This window comes from Dipodomys ordii, unplaced genomic scaffold (genome assembly GCF_000151885.1).
Source record: "Dipodomys ordii isolate 6190 unplaced genomic scaffold, Dord_2.0 Scaffold32, whole genome shotgun sequence".
Lineage (NCBI taxonomy): Eukaryota > Metazoa > Chordata > Mammalia > Rodentia > Heteromyidae > Dipodomys > Dipodomys ordii.
The window spans coordinates 3,797,227-3,801,953 of record NW_012267248.1 but is presented as its reverse complement, the minus strand read 5'-3'; positions in this window follow the sequence as shown (position 1 = coordinate 3,801,953).

Below are 4,727 nucleotides of genomic sequence, written 5' to 3'. Positions count from 1 at the left end.
AAAAAGAAGAAGGAAGGAAGGAAGGAAGGAAGGAAGGAAGGAAGGAAGGAAGGAAAAATCACTGCCAAGACAAATAGCAAGAAGCTTTCCTCCTATATCTTCTTCTAAGAGTTATATAATTTCGGGTCTCACATTTGTCTTTAAACCATTGTAAATTGTTTCTGTATGAGGTATAAGATAAGGGTCCAATTTCGTTCTTTCTACAAGGATGAATACTTTTTCTAGCACTGTTTATCGAAAAGACTGCCTATTCCTCATTGCATGTAGTTAGCAGTCTTCTTATAAGGGTACCATCAGCCCTATTAGATTAGGGCCCTACTCTCTCAAATTCATTTAACCTTAATTACCTCCCAAATAGCATCATGGAAAGAGTTACAGTAGGAACAATCTGCCCTGGTGGGCACACTCATGTTACTAACTTGCTAGACTTCACCTATGAAGTTCTTTAAGCTCTATTTTCCTTCCTTCCCATCTCTACTACCTCTCTCCCAGCCTCTCTCCTGGCTTTCTGTCTCCCCTTACCTTGCCTTGCCTTCCCTTCCCCCCGCCCCCTGCCCCCAGCATGCCATTAGAATTAGTTTCATCCAAGGTGTTGCTACTTGGACAGGCTTGTGGCCCTCTGCTCTGCAGATGAGGGACTCTGTCAGCCAAAGCTGACACCTGTAGGGAGTTGACTCTCAGGTAGATTAGATAGTGATTGACAAGGGTAGGCTTGATAGTGATTTGATAGGAGGTTTGCCTGAAGTCTGAAATATAAAGAAGTAAAGACAGCATAAAGAGATATATTAAGGAATCTTATGACATAATGAAGGTAAAGGGATATAAAATAAAGTACATTTATAGGTTGTCTGCCTTAGACAGAGTCCAGAGGTGCTCAGAGACTTGACTCCCCTTCTCTTGCAAAATTGATCCACATTGCTATTTTACTGATAGGCTTATGATAATGGAATGGGAGAAGGCCCTCTTCTTCCTGGAGTCATGCCTCTTTTCATGGGAGGTTGGAGGTCAGGGGAGCACTACATCACCACCACCACCACTACCACCACCAACACCACCACCACCACCCTGCCAAGCTAATGCCTTGCCCTGTGCCTGCTCTGCTTGACATACAGTCATACATGGATCCAAAGCACACTCAGGAATGCCTGGAACTTACTGGAATTTGTTCAGATACTTCTCATTTCACTGGAGCTTGTAACCATGGAACCTAATCTACCTCACAGAGCAGTAAAAGGTTGAGCATCAATAGGAAAAAGTCCTAGAAATGCACAGTGCACATCCATATTAATACAGGTATGAAATTTTCAGCAAACAGATATATGTTCACTATCTCTACAATGGTTTTAATACTTTATGCTTCTCCTAACTTGTATATGTATGCATGAGCAAACTAGTTAATGGACCACAATTGTATATAAAGTTATGTTCACAAGTAAGGCATTTCTAATTTTCCAGTCCTTCTCCAAGCTCATAGAAAAGATAATGAATGGCAGCTGTTACCTCAAGAGAATGAGGGACATTACCTTCTTCACCTTGGAATACTGTAGAAGGTGGGATAGAAAGAGGCCATTACAGGTTTTCCATTATGCATGTGTATGTGTGGGGGGGGGGAACGTACCCTTTACTAGGATCTTGTGGGGTTTTGACCACAGCACTTACTGCTTGACCCATCATCAATATATTCAACATATTTAACTTAAGACTTCAATCCCATTATTATTTTGAGTTGTTTGTTGGCTTTGGATCCCAGAGAAACTCCTAAGGGCCCATGATTTTATAGAAAGATAGGTACCTACTGTAGGTGTGGATGGTGAAATTTATAGGTAACTTGAGTAGCCATGGTATTCAAACATTTAGTTAAACACCATGCTAGATGTAGGTGTCACAGTGTTTTCTGGCTGTGTCTAACATTTCAATCAATAGCTGTGTAGGGCAGATGACACTCCATAATGTGAGTTGAAGGCTTTAAAGGAAAAATACCAAGGTTCCTCAACAAGGAAGAAATTCCACCTCCAGACCAGTCTGACCTGTGGATTTCAAATATGCCAGCCCTATTATGTGTGTCAATTGCTTAAAATAAACCTCTCTCATGGCCAGAAAGCAAGAGTATGTGGGGATATCTGGAACCTCACAACTCTCTTGAAGAGGGCTCCTACAATGACCTAAAAGCCTCCCACTAGGTTCCTCCTCTGAATACTTCCACTACCACTCCACCCCCAATAACACTACGTGAGAAACACGTAGCTTCCTGCACATTAAAGAGCAAGAAGGATGGTTGACTAGTCTTAGGCTGGGTAACAGCAGATCAGGAGGTAAGGGAGGAGTTCTTGAGCTTGAAGCCAATTGTAAGTACCATGAGAACTCTGGCCCTTCCTGAGTGGGCCAAAGGATAGGCAGACTTCCATAATAAAGTACCATAGACTGGGAAGCTTAAATGACAGAAAGGTATTGCTCACAGTTCTGGATCCTGAAGACTGAGATCAAGGTAGGCAAGGCTGGTTTCTCCGGAGACATCTCTCCTGGCCTACAGATGGGGTCTTCTCCCTGCTTTGTCACGTGGTCTCTCTCACTCTATGGATCTATATTCCAATTTCCTCTTCTTAGGAGGACAAAACTCGGATTAGAGCCCACCTTAATGATCTCCTTTCACTTTTACCTCTTTAAATACTCCCAATACATTCTGGGGTACAATGGTTTCCCCCTTACCCATGGGAGATATATTCTAAAACCCCCATGGATGGCTGAAACCATTCTGTACAATCATATAGCATCCTAATGTAGTTTTTTTTCATGTACATACATACCTGGTACAGTATAGAATGTAGGTGCAGTAAAAGGTAAACAGTAGAGAAATAATAATAGAATACTTATAACTACAGTAACAAAGTTATGCAAATGTGTTCTCTCTAAAATATCTTCTTGTCCTGTCCTGTGCTCCATCTTCCTGCCATGCTGAGATAATACCGTTCCTGCAGGATGAGATGTGGAGAAGGGAATGATGAGACACTGACCATGCACTGTCTGTAACCTTTATAGTTTAAACAATGGTAGGTTTAAAACTAGTATAGATTTCCTTGTTCTTTCCCATCATTTTTCAAAGGATTCCTTCCAATCATAGATCTTAACAATTCCAGGATAAAAGGCTTTTTCCTCCCTTAAAGTTGAGAGCATTCACCTTTTCTCTTGAGGAAAGCATCTTTTCCTTGGCATATCCAATTTTCCAACATCAAGACTCTTGCTTTGGGAGCCATTAGTCAATCAAATACAGGTCATTTGAACCCAAGAGCTGTGAAGTCACAATATGATAACCATGATGGCCCCTACGGACTAATTAATGAGTAAGTAGTACATACAGTGTAAATGCACAGGACACAGAGGCGATGCAGGTGCAGGAGAGGGCAGGGTGGGCAGCAGGACTGCTGAGATTCATTACGCTATCAGAATGCTGCAAAGCTCAAAACTTTTATCTCGTTCTACTTAGTACTTAGACATACTGTGGGTAAGTGAAACCACTAAAATACAAGCCCTGGACTAGGGGGATTGTACTAGGGGCTGGGTGTCAACATACAAATTCCAGAAGGAAACATAATGCAGTCAATTATAAAGATAGAAGGGTGATAGCTATGATGTTAGTGTTGGAAGAGGATAATGACAAATAATTAGCTTACTTTCCTCATTTAAAAAAAAACTAAAGAAGTCATGAATTAGGTCACATATATAAACATTCAATTAATGACTGTTGAATTAAGACTCTGGAAGGTCTCCCAACTTCTCTTGTTGATAAACTGGTTTCACTCTCAACCCTATTTCTATCATATGACCCTAGGGAAGGAAGCCAGACATGGTTTAGCAACCAAGTAAAAGGCTAGTTCTCTGTTGCTCTTTGAAGATTGTGACATCATTGATTAAGATCTTTATCCTTATAGCAAGTGAACTGAGGCCAGAGACTTCTCACGGACCCAAAATAAGGATCCATATCGACAGGGAAAAGAGCAGTGTACCAAAGGAGAGGCACAGAAGGGAAGAGTCCATTGCTGGTATCACAGAAAGCTGGCAAATCTCATACACTTCCTAAGGGGAAATGAAGACAGCCTTCAAAGGTGTGTGACATTCAGGTAGCCCAAGTTCTTTATATTGAGTCCTAGTTGAACAGGTAGAAGTACAGACAAAGCCATGGTGACTACTCAGGTGGTTGCAGAATGCATAGGAGAACAAAGTGATTAGGAATAGAGGTTCTTCAAGGTCAGGAGGAGAAGCTGAAACATTCTTCAGGTAGGAAAGTGTAATGGAATATACTGTAAGAGACGGGGACATAGAGAGGTCACTGATAACCTCAGGGAAACCTCAACATCTACCTCTTGTTGCTCAGAGAGTTCAAGACAAATTGAAGAGATGGGAAAGGTATAAGACCCTGTGGCTGTGCCAGACAGAGGAGTCTGCAATCTGAAAGTGGCCTCTGCAAATAGAGCCATTTATATGGTTCAGATTACTTTATACTTTGAACTTCAGTAGTTTCCTAAATAGTAAAGTTTTCTCCTTTGGAGTCCAATCTTCTCAAGTAAGATGGAAAGAAAATTTCCTTCACTTCTGTTAGGTGTGGGCTTCAAAGAGGGAATAAATACCTTTGGTAAGTGCCTGTAACAGGCCCGAGGCAGAAAGTCAGCTCCTAAGCTCGGGAAGAGATGTCAGAATCAAGCAGGAGACTCTAGAACCTGTGAGCTTCTGGG